Source organism: Hemicordylus capensis, chromosome 2 (genome assembly GCF_027244095.1).
Source record: "Hemicordylus capensis ecotype Gifberg chromosome 2, rHemCap1.1.pri, whole genome shotgun sequence".
Classification (NCBI taxonomy): domain Eukaryota; kingdom Metazoa; phylum Chordata; class Lepidosauria; order Squamata; family Cordylidae; genus Hemicordylus; species Hemicordylus capensis.
The window spans coordinates 303,888,107-303,904,713 of record NC_069658.1 but is presented as its reverse complement, the minus strand read 5'-3'; the positions used below and the strand labels follow the sequence as shown (position 1 = coordinate 303,904,713).

Sequence of the window (16,607 nt, the reverse complement as noted above, 5' to 3'; positions counted from 1 at the left end):
GCCATGAAACAAGCCACTTATAGGACTTTTTAGATAGTTTTTTTAAGTCAGCAAATTTTCCAAGCTGTTTCAAAATAAATATTCAGAGACTTCTCGGTCCCTCCCCCCCCCATATCCAAGCCCTATGGCAAGCAGATCCCTATATAGTGGGGGGTGGGGGTGGGAAAGGTAACCACAAAAAGGAGTTCACACTCTCCCTGGCAAATGCTGGTCTGGGTTAAGCAGTGCAGCAAGGGGTCTTCTGCTGCAGAGAACACTCTGGCTGCCTCCTCCTTCCTGGCTTGCTTGGGCCCTACTCGAGTTCAGGCTTCACTGCGGCCTACACGGAGGCCTCCCTGGAAGCCCCGCCCACCCGCCGATCAGCTGAGAGGCGGGAGAAAAGGAGCTCTTTGCAGCTTGCCTGCTGCTTCGATTGTGGGCCAGCAGAACAAGCAGGAGAGACGGCGACGAGGGCAAGTGGCTGAGAGGCTATGGGGCTGGGCAGGGGGCAATGGGGAGTCACATGAGGTGCCTCTGGGGTGCCCCTCCAGGCAGTGGGGCCCCAGACAACTGTCTCCCCTTGCCCTATCATTGTTACGCGCCTGTACAAAACCATCAGTTGTGTCTTAATCTTTCCCACTACCAAGTCTGACACGTTTGGGTAAAGCTGGCTTTGTTTGTACGCATGTGGACGAAGGATGATGTAAGTGTGTTTGAGCATCTGAACTTTTAAACTATGTCATACTGAACCTCTTGAAAAGGGTAAAAAAAGTTGAACTTCCCTGCAATGTAGTTAAGCTAAAACAGTGGTTGTGATGCCTGGTTGTGTCCTCTTAGCTAAAGGGCTAAGAAAGGAAAGGAATAAAGCTACATGAGCTGCTCCCAGCTCCCAGGTCCCAGAGCTGGTCTTGTGGTAGCAAGCATGACTTGTCCACTTAGCTAAGCAGGGTCCACCCTGGTTGCATATGAATGGGAGACTTGATGTGTGAGCACTGTAAGATATTCCCCTTAGGGAATGGAGCCACTTTGGGAAAGTATCTAAGTTCCAAGTTCCCTCTCTGGCATCTCCAAGATAGGGCTGAGAGAGATTCCTGCCTGCAACCTTGGAGAAGCCGCTGCCAGTCTGTGAAGACAATACTGAGCTAGATGGACCAATGGTCTGACTCAGTATATGGCAGCTTCCAATGTTCCTATGTTCCTAAGTGATCTGACATACCAAAATGTCCACAACAGCATGGATGGGCCTGTTGACCAGGTTCCTGATAGCATCTCTCCGTCTGCTCTGGCAGACTACCACAAGGACTCCCAAGAATAACAGCTTTTGTTTGCTGTGGATGCTTGATGTAATTCACCTAAAGGCAGCTTCACTACCTTGGTGCTAAGCCTGTCTTGTTTAGTCTGTGAGCAATCTGATGAGCTAGTTTCTCTCCCCCTTTACTCTGACACAGTACTTGCAGTTAAGTGGAGCCTTTTCTGTCATTGCCTCTAGCTTTTTTGGTATCATTAAAGCTTTCACATCTCTGGGAAACGTGATGTTCACAACCCTTTAAGCCCGGAGCTCACATCAAATGGTATATAACTGGCCGTGAGAGCCTCCCAGACCTGCTTAATGGAAATGTGGTAGCTAATGATACTGGATGTTTCTAGTTTGGAACCTCCCAGTTATGAAATCTGAGCCATTCTGTTTGAGTTATTAGGTCATTCTGGGAGGAGGAGATCCAGGGTGTTCTGTTTAAGTAAAGGACACCAAAGAGAACATATACATCTTTGAAGATTAATTATGCAGGCTGTGGCACATAAATATAAAAAGGAAAGAATGCCGAAATGCAAGCAACAGGAATCACAAACATCAACAGAACTTATTTTGAAATAAACAGTTTAGGACTGCAGTTTCAAACAGCATTGCAAATTGATTAAACAATACACATGCTAACTAATGTTGTAACCACCACATACCATGAAAACACCTCACAGCACTTGTTCCTGCTTGCAATAAAGCTCCAAACCAAACTCATACACATCTTTATCCCTGTATTACAAATGCATTTATATAGTCATTTTTCAAAACAAACCAAAACCGCTTACCCGGTGTTTATAAACCATCTCGTTTACAAACCATCTCCTCCCTGCAGCCATTTTGTTTAAATATATGCAGTGTTGTTGGACATTGTTACAAATTTCTGGCAGTGGCCATTTTTGTATGGCAGTCACCATTATTTTAACAACAATGCTCTGTGGTAACACTGTCTTGTGGGTTATAGAGTTAAACAAACTGGCCACCAGGAACTGGCTTCTGTGGAACAGCTCTAGTCTGCAGCCAACAGTTCTAGTACTGATTTTTATTAAAACAAATAAAATGAACATGACTGAAAAACAAACAGGGGTGGTGTGTATGTGTGTGTGTGTGTGGAGAAATTAAATGAACCAAGTGAAATGACATGTGCACTTATGGTGCAAACATATCCTTTTTGCAGGTAGCTGGGCCAGCTGGAGAAGCATCATTCGAACCAGCCCTTTGGCTCCAGGTACACCAAGCTTGTGGGGACTGGAAATGTTTAATGAGTGCAGACCATACCTCCCCTGCAGCCCTGTGGAGATGTTCTCTTCCCCTTTCAGGAATAGAATTCCACTAGGCAAAAGAGGAGCACTGGTGAATGGTGTACTGGTGAATTGCAACTTCCAGAGTAGCTGAAATACTGAGCAAATTTTAGGCCTCAATCGGACATAATGCCAAACCAGGGGTAAACCTAAGAACATAAAAACAGCCCTGCTGGATCAGGCCCGAGGCCCATCTAGCCCAGCATCCTGTTTCACACAGTGACCCACCAGATGCCTCTGGAGAGCCCACAGGCAAGAGGTATATGCATGCCCTCTCTCCCGCTGTTGCTCCCCTGCAACTGGTACTCAGAATCATCTTGCCTCTGAGGCTGGAGGTGGCCCACAGCCCTCTGACTAGTAGCCGTTGATAGACCTCTCCTCCATGAAGTTATCCAAACCCCTCTTAAAGCCATCCAGGTTGCTGGCTGTCACCACATCTTGTGGCAGAGAATTCCACAAGTTGATTATGCGTTGTGTGAAAAAGTGCCTCCGTTTTCTGGACCTAAATTTCTCGCCAATCAATTTCATGGGATGGCCCCTGGTTCTTGTGTTATGTGAGAGGGAGAAGAATTTTTCTCTATCCACTTTTCCCACTCCATGAATGATTTTATAGACCTCTATCATGTCTCCCCGCAGTCGTCTTTTTTCTAAACTAAATAGCCCCCGGTGTTGTAGCCTTGCCTCATAAGAAAGGTGCTCTAGGCCCTTGATCATCTTGGTTGCCCTCTTCTGTACCTTCTCCAGTTCAACAATGTCCTTTTTAAGATGTGGTGACCAGAATTGTATGCAGTTCTCCAGGTGTGGCCGCACCATAGTTTTGTATAAGGGCATTATAATATTAGCAGTTTTATTTTCAATCCCCTTCCTAATTATTTCTAGCATGGAATTGGCATTTTTCACAGCTGCCGCCACACACTAAGACGATACTTTCAACGAACTGTCCACCATGACCCTAAGATCCCTCTCCTGGTCAGTCACTGAAAGCTCATGTCCCATCACCTTATACTTAAAGATGGGGTTTTTTGTCCCAGTGTGCATCACTTTACACTTGCCAACACTGAACTGCATTTGCCATTTCGTCGCCCACTCCCCCAGTTTGGAGAGATCCTTTTGGAGCTCCTCACAATCAGTTTTGGATTTCACTACCCGAAAGAGTTTGGTATCATCTGCAAATTTGGCCACCTTGCTGCTTACACCTACTTCTAGATCATTTATGAATAAATTAAAAAGCACCGGTCCCAGTACAGATCCCTGGGGGACCCCACTTCTAACTTCCCTCCATTGTGAAAACTCTCCATTTATTCCTGTCCTTCAACCAGTTCCCTGTCCTTCAACCAATTAGCAATCCACACATGTACTTGTCCCCTTATCCCATGACTGCTAAGTTTTCTCAGGAGTCTTTAATGAAAAACATTGTCGAAAGCTTTTTGGAAGTCCAGGTATACTATGTCAACTGGATCACCTTGATCCACACACTTGTTGATATTCTCAAAGAACTCCAAAAGGTTGGTGAGGCAAGATTTCCCTTTGTGGAAGCCATGCTGGTTCTTTCCTAGCTTCTATGTGCTTTACAATTTTATCCTTGAGGATGCTTTCCATCAATGGGCCTGGAATGGACATTAAGTTAATCGGCCTGTAATTTCCCAGATTGCCCCTGGATCCCTTTTTGAAAATCGGTGTTACATTTGCTACTTTCCAGTCCTCTGGTACAGAGCCTGATTGCAGGGATAAGTTATATATTTTAGCAAGGAAGTAGGCAATTTCACATTTGAGTTCTTTGAGGACTCTTGGATGGATGCCATCTGGCCCGGGCAATTTGCTAGTTTTTTTCTGAAAGTTTAGTCAGTTTAGAACATCATCTCTTGTCACTTCTATCTGACTCAGTTCTTTAGCATCCATCCCTGAAAAGCCTGGTTCAGGAACAGGTATATGTTCAGTATCCTCTGCCGTGAAGACAGATGCAAAGAACTCATTTAGCTTCTCTGCAACTTCCATGTCCTTCTCTGCAACCTCCATATCCCTTTCACTCCCTCATTGTCTAATGGTCCAACTGCCTCCCTGGCAGGTTTCCTGCATCTGATGTATTTAAAGAAGTTTTTGTTATTCCCCTTGATGCTTTTAGCTAAATGTTCCTCAAACTCTCTTTTTTCTCCCTTACCTTGCATTTCTTTTGTCAGAGTTTGTGTTCCATTCTGTTTTCCTCATTTGGGCAGGCTTTCCAATTTTGGAAGGAAGTCTTCTTCCCTTTTATGGCTTCCTTGACTACCGGTTAGCCATGCTGGCATCCTCCCTGACATCCTCCTTTTGGGTATACAATCTAACTGGGCTTCTAGTATTATGGTTTTGAGTAAACTCCATGCATTCTGGAGCGAAGTGACTCTCCTGATTTTCCCTTTCAGCTTTCTTTTCACCATACCCCTCATTTTGGAGAAGTTTCTTCTTCTGAAATTCAAAGTGTCTGTGTTAGACTTCCTTGGTGATTCTCTCCCCGCATGTATGCTGAATTTGATTGCACTATGATCACTGTTCCCTAAAGGGTCGATGACACCGATATCACACACCAGGTCCTGGGTGCCGCTCAGGATTAAGTCCAAGGTTGCCTTCTCTCTGGTTGGTTCCAAGACCAGGCTGTTCTAGGGCACAGTCATTAAGCGTATCTAGAAATCTGACCTCTTTGCCATGACCTGACTGTGAATTTACCCAGTCTATGTGTGGGTAATTGAAGCCACCCATTATTACTGCCCGGCCTCTCCTTGAAGCCTCCCTGATTTCCTCCTGCAACTCCCAGTCACTGTCAACATTGATTCAGAGGGCGATTTGATTCAGAGGGCGATAGCACGTCCCCAGTAGCAAGCTCCCTTTCAGGCCTTGTATTGTCACCCACAGGGTTTCTGTGGAGGACTCCGGTCCACCTAGGCTTTCTAGCTTGTTAGATTCTATCCCTTTTTTTAACATACAGTGCTACTCCACCTCCAAGGCGCCCCTCCCTGTCCTTTCTGTAGAGCTTATATCCAGGGATAACAGTGTCCCACTGGTTCTCACTGTCCCACCATGTTTCTGTTATGCCCACTATATCTATTTCTGCGTTAGCAACCAAGCACTCCAGCTCACCCATCTTGGCTCAGAGGCTTCTGGCATTGGCATATAAGCACCTATACGCTGAATCTCTCACCTGATGTGTGCTATCAATCAATCAATCAATCAATCAATCAATCAATCAATTTATTTTGGTCATAGGCCAGTTCAATAAGATAAAAACAGATAAATAAATAAACAAAACAAAAAAGGATAAAAACAGCAATAAAAGTTCATTACACCATGTGAGTCCGCATTTGACATATTATATAGCAAAATTTAGCCACCGTATCTACAACATCAGAATTTGGATTGGTAAGCAAGTAATTTTAATAAAATTCATCTTGATGACCAGGGAAATTATTCAAAAGCGGCGCTATTAATTTACATCTAACTTCTCTATAATAATCGCAATACAACAGGACATGAGCAGTTGTTTCAATATGGCCAGATCCACATGGACACACTCTAGATACACTTGACGTGCCTGCGAATCTTCCGTACAGGACCGCTGTAGGTAGAGCATTTAGTCGGGCGAGGGTAAGGGCTCGCCTGAAGATGTGTGCTATCTTTCTTTTGACTCTTTGACCAGCTGGCACAGCCTTCTGTCTGCTCTTTATGTGGTTCTGCTCTGTCCCCTTCTATTTTATCTGAATCCTTTGCACCCTCACATTTTCACGGATGGCTTTTGCTGAACGGGATACTGTTCCCCAGGAGTCATTTTAAAAGCTGCTCTGCAATCATTTTGATTTTAAGCACCAGCAGTCTGGTTCCATCTTGGTTCAATTGCAGCCCGTCCCTTTTGCTTGCCCCAAAATGTGTCCCAGTGCCTAACAAATCTAACCCCCTCCTCCCGGCACCAATGTCTCATCCATGCATTGAAGCCCCTCAGCTCTGCCTGTCTCACTGTACTTGCGTGTGGAATTTCTGAGAATGCTACCTTGGGGGTCCTGGACTTCAAAATGCTATCTATCAGCCTAAATTTGGCTTCCAGGACCTCCCGACTGCATTTCCCCACATCGCTGGTGCCGGTGTGCACCACGACAGCTGTCTCCTCCCCAGCACTGCCTAGGAGCCTGTCTAGACGCTTCGTAATGTCTGCAACCTTCGCACCAGGCAGGCTAGTCACCGTGCGGTCAACACGTGGGTCACAAACCCATCTCTCTATGATCGAATCACCCACTACAAGGAGGCCCCCACCCCCCGGAGGAGGATCCCCTGTGCAAGAGGAAATGGGCTCATCATCCACGGAAGGGGTCCCTTCTAAAGGAGCATTTCCCTCTTCCTCAGACTGATGTCCTCCTTCCCCGGGACCTTCATTCTCCCTGACAGCAATCAGCCCTTGAGTGGGATGCCTCTACCATATCCCTGAATGTCTTGTACACATGCCTCTCTGTCTCTCTGAGCTTCTCCATGTCCGCCACCTTTTCCTCAAAGAAATGAACTTGTTCGCTGAGAGTCAGGAGCTCCTTGCACTGAGCACACACACCCATGACTTCTGCCCATGGAGCAAATAGTCATACATGCGACACTCTGTGCAATACACTGGGAAGTGCCCCTCCCCCTGCTGACTTGCCATCTTCATACTGGTTTTGTTGTCTGTTTACAGTATTTAGAGATAGTTTATTAGAAGGATAGGTTTCAGCTGTAATGGTCAGCTATTTAACTGTCCGAACTGTCTTTCTCAAGAATATGAGGGAGGGATTTGTCGGAACATGCCTGAGGTATGAGTTTGTGATCATCCGAAAGCGTGAAGCCATGGTTTCGTAAGCCAACCATGGCTCCACTTTTGCTATTAAACTTGAATTTGAACCCCCGGTTTGTAGTGAGTTTTGCAGCTGAAACCTGAGGTTAGAAGGCACCATTGTTTAATAAGTGCAGACCATACTTCCCCTGCAGCCCTGGGCAGACGTGCTCTTCCTCTTTCAGGAATAGAGTTCCACTAGGCAAAATAGGAGGTAATCTGTATGCTGTACTAGCACAAATTCTGCTGCCAGCCATAACCAGGGTTTCTTGCACAAGCTCCTCCTGCCACCATAGAGAGGCCAGCTCAGAGCAACCCATAAATATGTCAGTTTTAGAGTGGCCACGTTTCTCACTGGGCACCTCTCAAAGCTGATGCCCCGCCCTCTGCCATCTCCTTGCTCCTCCTGCCACTGCTTGGCAACGGGGATGCTGCGTCCCTGCAGTGCCAGCATTTAAAGGGACAGAATGTCATTGGGGAAAGCACACTTTAAATAAAGGAAGGACAATTCACAGTGCAAGGAGCCCTTTCATTGACCTAACACCCTATCTAGCTCCATTCCTAGGGCTCTCAGAGCTTATTACTATAGTGTGGTTAATGTACAGGAGACCTTAATGTGTGTGTGTGGGGCGGGGGGGGGTAGGGATGTGCACGGAAATGGTGGGGGGCAGCTCGAGGGTGGAGGGGGATACCTTTAAGAATGGGGGAGGGTGGTCTTACCCCTCCTGCTGCACTTCCCCCACCGGCGCTGCAGTTTAAAATGGTCCAGTGGGGTGGCTGCGTCCCTCCCTGCCTCCCTGTTGTCTTATTGGACTGGAAGTGACGGGTAAGTGTGCGTAGTGCGTGCATGTGATGTGAGCGAGCATGTGTGATGTGCTCATTGACTTCCAGTCACTTCTGGTCTAATGTGGCAATGGGGTGGCATGGAAGTACGCTGCTACCCCGCCAGACCATTTTACACTGCAGCACTGGTGGGGAAAATGTGGCAGGAGGGGTAAGACCACCCTCCCCCACCCTTAAAGGTGTCCCCCCCTCCACCTTTGAACTGGCTCCAATGCCGGTCCATGGAACCGGTTTGGTGCTCCTAGAATGGAGCGCTGAATGGTTCTGTGCACAGCCCTAGTGGGTGGGGTGGGGGACGAGACCAAAGGGCATGCCCAAGAATCCCAGGGGAAGGCACTGATTGCTGGACCATGGAAGGGCTAGGGCTACTCACCTGGTACTCCAGGAGCTTATTGTCTTATTGACTTCCTAGGAGGGGGGTATGTATATTAAGGCAGGCAAAGGATCTTGGGGATTACTGTAACCAAGGGAGCCACCACAGGCTTGCAAAGACCAGGGCAAAGCAGTGAAAAAGACCCAACATACTCTTGTCTTTGTGCCGTCTGGGGCGTTAATCTGCCTGAGGAAACAGACACAAGAATGTATTCCAGCTCTCCATTTGACTGCACTCTTATGAGGTAAACCTTCCAACTATAGGAGCCCTCACTGTTGTAGGGCTCCCGGCAACAACAGTTAAGAACAGAACTCACACTCCACACCTTCCTCCTTCCACCCAACCCTTCTGGACTTAAAAGTGGTCCGAGCCACTTGTGTGTTCAAATGATTCCATGTTTGGTAGGCAGACATGGAGAGATCTGAGATGAATCCTACATCCTAGACTAATCAGTACTGGCTGGGCCTGATGCTACGCAAAATGCAAACCAGCCACTGGGGGGCACCCTGGGATGGGACACCTGTGGACTTGAATGGTCCCTACTCAGCCAGGTGACCCTGAGCAGCAAAACCAAGCATGGAGATGTGTTGCGTGGAGACCAGACTCTTTAAGGGGCATTTATATTCTTGGTTCCCGGCATCTCGCCCTCTTCCTTGCAGTCTCACCCTATCCATTCATACATAGGCACCTGTGCAATGGATAGGGATGGGGGTCTAGGGGAGGAAAAAACAGGAGCTCCTGGAGAAATGGGGAGGGGGCATGCATCTCATGGCATATCGGCTAGGAAATGGGCTGGTGTGGTTGTTTCATGAATGGCCATTGCTATTAAAAACACTTATTCTGAGAGCATGTGAGGGAAAGTAAAGGGATCACTTGTTCAGTCTATCTTTTCACCAGTATAAGTGGGAAGAGAGGGGGCTGAGTCTCTCTTCCTAGGGGAGGGAAGAGGGGGGGCCACAAGACCCTTCCTCTCCACCTGTGGAAGACAGTGGTGCAAGTGGTTTGAGGAAAGGGTTAAAATGTCATTGCCCTGCTGAGGGCGGACGAACACTGCTGAAAGGGCACGATTGCACTAAGCATGGCCCCTCTAACATTGCGGCCAAGGGTTGCAGCTTCACTAGTGTGCTGCTGCTTTGCCAACAGTCTGGCGATGCGAGAGGAAAGGATGCAGCCAGGGTGGACTAGGAAGTGGGAGGGCTTCAAACCGCAGTTGATCAGGGAAGAGCGCTGGTCTTGTGGTAGCAAGCATGACTTGTTCCCTTAAGCTAAGCAGTGTCTTTCCTGGCTGCATACAAAAGGGAGACTAGAAGTGTGAGCACTGTAAGATATTCCCCTTAGGGGATGGAGTCGCTCTGGGAAGAGCGTCTAGCCTCCAAGTTCCTTCCCTAGCATCTCCAAGATAAAGCTGAGAGAGATTCCTGCCTGCAACCTTGGAGAAGCTGCTGCCAGTCTGTGTAGACAATACTGAGCAAGATGGACCTATGGTCTGACTCAGTATATGGCAGCTTCCTAGGTTCCTATGTCTGCGGCATGATTCTCGGCTTCACAGATTGACCACAGCTTAGTCTACCCAAGGTTTCATGCTATGTCCGAACAGGGCCAGAGTGCCTCCTCCCAATCTGATAGGACTACCCAAGGGATCTTGCTCAAAGAAGAGGCCCTAAAGGTACATGGATTCAAATCTTTAAAATGAAACCTCCCTGCTAGTGACACAAGTCAAGCTTATGTTCCTAGCTGCCTGATGAATCAGTATGCTTTGATCAGCATGGATCTATGTCACCAAGAGTCTCACTGATGTATGTGGGCTGTTTTTACTCATCCTGGTGTGGACAGACGTCTTGATTCCTGCCAATAGCTGGTGTGTGAAATCTTCAACACTTCCCACATTAATGAATAACAGCTTATGGCTGCCCTGTATCCCCAAAGGCTGTTTATAGAAGTTGAGGTCATTCCTAGGCTGAGCAATTAAAATGAACTTTTATTGCCACATAAGGGTCTCCTTTATGGCTCTTGCCAGTGAGGTGTGAGCAAACGGAAACATATAAGCCCTATCCTACACAGGCTGCCCTTTTGAAGTGTGTCATTGCAATTCATATATTGACTCCAGGCAGCCAAAGACCTTGCTCTGGATTCCTGAGTGAGCACTGATGAGTCACTGGAATGCCCTGGTATGACAGAAAGGTAGAGCGCTATTGCTTTGGTGCATACAGTGGACTTGTCAGTGGAGGACACTCTGCAATACCGCACAAGCACATAATGTTCTACCGAGTGCAGAATTCGGCAGAATTTCTTTTCTTTTCCTTTTAAGTGTTGGGGATCAGAGTTTCAATAGAGCAAGGGTGATGCTGCTGGGATTTGAGCAGCCAGCTCTCACTTGGCTCCAACAGGGTGGGAAAGGAAGCAGAGGTGAGGGAGTTATTAAGTGAGGAGCAGTGAGGAGCAGGTAGGTGCAAGGCAGTGTTGGAGGATCTCAGCTGGAGGGTCCAACTAGCAAGATCTTGTGGGGCTTAGCTGACCTCTCATGAGTATATGGAGAACTCTCACAAGTGCACGGGATCTTTTGAGCAGAGTAGGGTAGTACCAAGGAAAAGGCAGATGAGGTCCTCAGAGATGGCTGGGACTTCTGAAGAGGAGATAAGCAAGTGAAGCAGAACCTGGAGGAGAAGGATACAGCCCCCCTCTCCTCCATAACTAAGGAGCTTGGGGAAGGAGAACGAGGCTCCTCATGGTTTCAAAGATGGGCAATGTCTAGTAAAATTTCTATCTATCTATCTATCTATCTATCTATCTATCTATCTATCTATCTATCTATCTATCTATCTATCTAGTGCACATGACTCCAGAAGGATTTTCAGACTTCAGGGGGGAAAGCTTTGAGTGCCTGTAGATCCCAATGCCCCTTTACTTGACTCTCAGAACAATATAAATTATGCAAAATATTTAAGGTTTTTTTTTTTAAAAAAATTATTTATTGTTAAATTTATATACCTCCTTTCATTAAAACAAAGCAGTTCTCAAATCTCAATCTCAAACCTAAATGTGCAATGTTTACTGTTTATAAAGGCTGCAGGATTCCATTTTTCTCAGCCCATAATTTAACATAAGAAACAGCCTCGCTGGATCAGGCCTAAATCCTATCTAGTCTAGCACCCTGTTTCACACAGTGGTCTGCTGCTGGATGCCTTGGGAAGAATCTGGGGTTTACACTGGTTGGGTAATTTGGGTTTAATTTGGGTTATCTTAAAGTAGCTTTCTTTTTTATTATTTATTTTTAAAGCACAGGGTATGCAAAGCCTGGTTTAGGAGAGAGTTACATACATCTTACCTTCAAAGACATCAATGGTAAAAGAACCAACATTTAGCAGAAACAGGCTGTGCAGCTAATGAGCAATTCCTAAAATTCTGTTGCTCACACTAAATATGGGATCAATTCTCAATTTCTTTGCTTCAATAGAAGCAGACATGGAGAATTCCCACAGGGATTGGATTGGCTTTTTGGTGGATAGCTATTTCAGCCCAGCTTAGTGCCATTGTGAGGTATATTAGTAGTGGCCTGAGGAACATCTCTGAACTCAAAGGGAATCATGGGAGGTGTTGTGTATCTTAAATGCTGTGCCTAGGGTACAGTTCCTGATGTCATTCTAAGAAATGGCCTCATTTTGGCTGAGCTGTTTGTTTGTCTGTCATCATCTGGAGCTTGTTAAATCCTTTTGGCTTAGTAGATGTTGATGCTGTTGTGTCTTTCATTGCTGTGGTTGGTAGAACAGCCCTCAGTCACTCCTACTCCCATGGTTTTTGTTTAGTTTTGTTTAGTGGTGTGTGTGTGTGTGTGTGTGTGTGTGTGTGTTTCACAGAGGGGGGAATTGTGAGAGAATGACATTTTACTCTTTGTTCTCCCATGCTATTATGTCATGTGTCTGAAGGCCTTTGCCTTCTTAGTACATTCTTATATGGTGATGATAATCTCTCTCTCTCTTTTCTTAAACTTGGATCATTTCAGCCTTGTTTTCTTTGAGAATGCCAACAGAGCACTCGGGGTTGTAAAAGCCAACACATGGTGTTTAGATCCTTGCCCATCTTAATTGGTTATGGCCAGCTGAGTAGAATTTAGAGGCCTGCTGTACTTCATTTGGAGGGGAAAGTCTCTCCTGTCAAAAGAGCTTGAATTACGGGGGTGAGAGGGGAGAGCCAGAGAGGCTCTTAATTAAATCCAGAAGTCCCATTCCCTGACTCCCACCAATTTTACCATATCATACTATCCATAGCCTTCTGAAAGCAGAAGTGGAGGGATCCACTTCTAATAAGGGGGCTGGTTTCTTCTGGCTCCCCTCGAATTCGAGCACTGGGAAGCAGTCACATGCCCATTCCTAAAGGATACTTCTTTAGGATGCTCTAATTAGTTTCAGGCCACTCTTAACTCTTCCCCTTCATGGGAAGGGAGTCCAAAGTGTGGTGGCAGAGCAACTGCAGGCACACACTTGGATGACACATCCTTCTTTGACCCATTTCAGTCAAGGGTCTGTAGGCTGCCATTTTATTCCCAGAATGTTTCTCAGAATGATGCAGTGGGATGAAGTGACATTGATTGGGCATGTATTCTGGGAAGAAAATTTCCACCACTGGGAAGAACGCTGCTACTATCAGTATGAAACAGATGGTGGTAGCAGCAGAAGGCAAAGGCGTGGTAAAAAGGTAGTTCGTTTTCACCTTCCTTTTGCCCCCTGAAGCAATTTTTGGACCAGTCCTGGGTGTGCAGTCCAAACCACATGAGATGAGAGCATCAATGGCTAGAAACAGACGTGGCTGCTTCCAGGTTGTGGAGGTCTTGTGGTTTCTTTGGAGTGGAGATAAAAATTACCTGTTCTGGAAGGTCGAGGAGGACTGCTGTTCGAGCATTGTAACACTCCTCTGCTGTTGCTGCTATTCTATTTATTTTATTTTAATCCTTTTTATGTTGTGTAAGTGAGCATTTGAGGGCTAGGTAAAATGTTTTAAGTCAGTATATAAAATAAGTTTTAAAAATGGTTCAGATAAGTAAATGAAATAACGGACTGATGCAATCATTGACCAAAGCAAAACAGTGTTCCCTACAATATCTGTAGTGTGTGTGCATCAGTAATTACATTTCTGTGTTGGCAGACTCCAGGACACTGTCAGAGGGGGAGAGGGGAGGGCCACACTTCAGTGGCAGAGCATCTGCCTTGCATGCTGGAAGTCCAAAGTTCAGTCCCCCATCTCCAAGTAGGGCTGTTTGGAACCCTGGGGAGCTACTGATGGTCACTGCAAACAATACTAAGTTAGATGGGCCAGTGGTTTGGCTCAGTAGACGGCTGCTTCCTATGCTCAAGAAGGAATGAGTGAGAATGTTAAAATCTGCTTGACTCAGACACAAAATTTGCTGGTAATGGCTTTGAGGTATATTTAATGCATAGGGCAGGAAAAATGCAGTACAGGTTCCAAGATTCCTTTAACCTCTTTACTTAGGCACTTTAAAAATAAATTTCATATATTATTTGAAGGGTAAAAATACAATCTCTGTGGCCCCGTGTTTACACAGCCTTTCCCCAGCACCCTCCAATTATCTCTCCATCTCTCTTATGCTGCTGTATAATTTATTCTCCTGCAACAAAATGTTTTGATGTGGGAGGTCAGGTCTTGTGAGCTAAGAGCACAGAGCCTTAAAATTACCCCCTCGGGCCCCTTGGAATATCATTACAGAGTGCTCGAAATAGACTGCAAAGTCTTGGCTCGTCCTTCTATTTTGATTTAGAATCATAGACATAGGGTTAGGGTTAGGGTTAACCCGTAACTCTTCTAACTTGGCAAAGAGGCACCTTTTAACATGGTGATTCTCTTTATTTAGCAGGGGGAGATTAACTGGCCCTATCCCCCTCCCCCAGCACAGTACCTCCAGTGACTGTTGCTGGTATCTGTCTTGTGTTTCTTTTTAGACTGTGAATTCTTTGGGGACAGGGAGCCATCTTATTTATTTATTATTTCTCTGTGTAAACCACCCTGAGCTGTTTTTGGAAGAGCGGTATAAAAATTGAATATATAATAATAATAGACTTGGAGGCCATCTAGTCTCTCCCCCTGCTTTACACAGGAAATCCAGAACTAGGGCATCCTTCCCCAACAGATGGCTGAAGACCTCAAGCAAGGGAGAGCCCATCTCTCCCCTAGGTAATTGGTTCCATTGCTGAACTGCTCTCTTATCCTTAAAAAGCTTCTCCAACTAAAATCTGTCCTCCTGTAACTCAAGCCTGTTAGATCCAGTCCTGACCTCTGTGGCAGAAGAGAAGAAATCTTTGCTCTCTTCTATGTGACAACTTTTCAGGTATTTGAAGAATGCTATCACATTCCCCTTAGTCTTCTCTTCCCCAGACTAAATATGCCAAGTTCCTTCAGCCTTTCCTCAGGAGAGCTGGTCTTGTGGTGGCAAGCATGACTTGTCCCCTTAGCTAAGCAAGATCCACCCTGGTTGCATGTGAATGGGAGACTAGAAGTATGAGCACTGTAAGATATTCCCCTCAGGGAATGGAGCCACTCTGAGAAGAGCATCTAGGTTCCAAGTTCCCTCCCTGGCATCTCCAAGATAGGGCTGAGAGAGATTCCTGCCTGAAACCTTGGAGAAGTCACTGCCAGTCTGTGTAGACAATACTGAGCGAGATGGACCTATGATCTGACTCAGTATATGGCAGCTTCCTATGTTCCTATGTTCTTAAAGTGTAGTGCCCAGAACTGGTCACTGATATTCAGTTTATGATCTTCTGCAATCCTGAGACCCTTTTCACATGTACTACTGCCAAGCCAGATATCCATCTTGTTCTTGTGCATTTGATTATTTTTTGCTCATATGTAAAGCTTTGCTGAATTTCATTTTGTTAGTTTTCGCCTAGGTTTCTATTTTGTCAAAATTATTTTGAATTTTGTCTTGTTAGCTATCCCTCCGAGTTTTGTGTCATTTGCAAATGTGATGAGGAGGGATTCCTTCCACCCCATCATCCAAATCATCGAAACCAATGCTGAAAAGTACTAGATCCAAGAGAAAACGCTGATACCTCACTTGAAACCTCCCTCCAGTTTGATGAGGAGCCATTGATGAGTAGTCCCCACTGCCACTCCAGTCACACATTTTCATTATAACAACCAAACAAGAATCTATACAAGGGGAAACAAGAAATATGGATAAATGTTATACTGAATTTCATATTCCAATGGGCAATAAACAAAAACCATCTCTTAATAAATTTGCTTGCATCCTTGTTTTCTTTTGCACATCAAAAAATGTCAATTTATTAAGCAATGCAATATCCCAAACACATCAATACCAGTCTAGTAATGAGAGGGCATACGAAGATTTCCAGTGGAGGTGACACATAATCTACCTGCTGATGAATAGTCTTTAAGTGCAGTTTTCCAACCAGCTGTGTAACAGCTATGATAGTATTATCTAACCTGAATTTCACCAAGTCTTAAGCATGTGCGGCTGAGTAGGGTTGTGCAAAGATTTGGCTTTGAAGCGTAGAAGCTGAATCATCTGAACATCGTCCCTGGCCCCACAGGGAAGTGATGGCTCCTCCCGGCACTTACCTCCATACAAAATGGCCCTGGGCAGTGGGCACAGCACTGGGGAGGGCCGTTAAAGGGATCTGAAGTTGTGGGAAGCCCCTGTGAGGTTTTGGAAGATGAGTGGCAAAATGTATGGAGGATGTGGGAAATGTAGTGATTCCCAGTGCTCTCCTCTTTCATGGCCCTCTGAGGTGCTGCACACAGGACCACTCTGCATGGTGGTGAGTTCTGGAAGCCACCACCTCCCTGTGGGGCCAGAGACAACATGCAGATGACTTCAAAGCAGAATCTTTGTGCAGCACTACTGCTGAGTAGTACTTACTCAGTAAGTAGAACTTACTTCCAAGCAAGTGAATATAGATAGAGGCCATAGTTCCCAAACTGGGCCTACATACTTGCTTGGGAATCAGACAGACAGACAGA

At 45.9% G+C, this 16,607-nt stretch overlaps 1 long non-coding RNA gene across 1 annotated transcript; it reads left to right on the top strand.

The window, feature by feature from the left end:
- Positions 1 to 423: 423 nt before the first annotated feature.
- On the top strand, positions 424 to 15,851 carry LOC128347288 (uncharacterized). Its single transcript, XR_008317482.1, has 3 exons — positions 424 to 682; positions 2,454 to 2,504; positions 15,554 to 15,851. It is a non-coding gene; the product is annotated as an uncharacterized LOC128347288 (long non-coding RNA).
- The last annotated feature ends 756 nt before the right edge of the window (positions 15,852 to 16,607 follow it).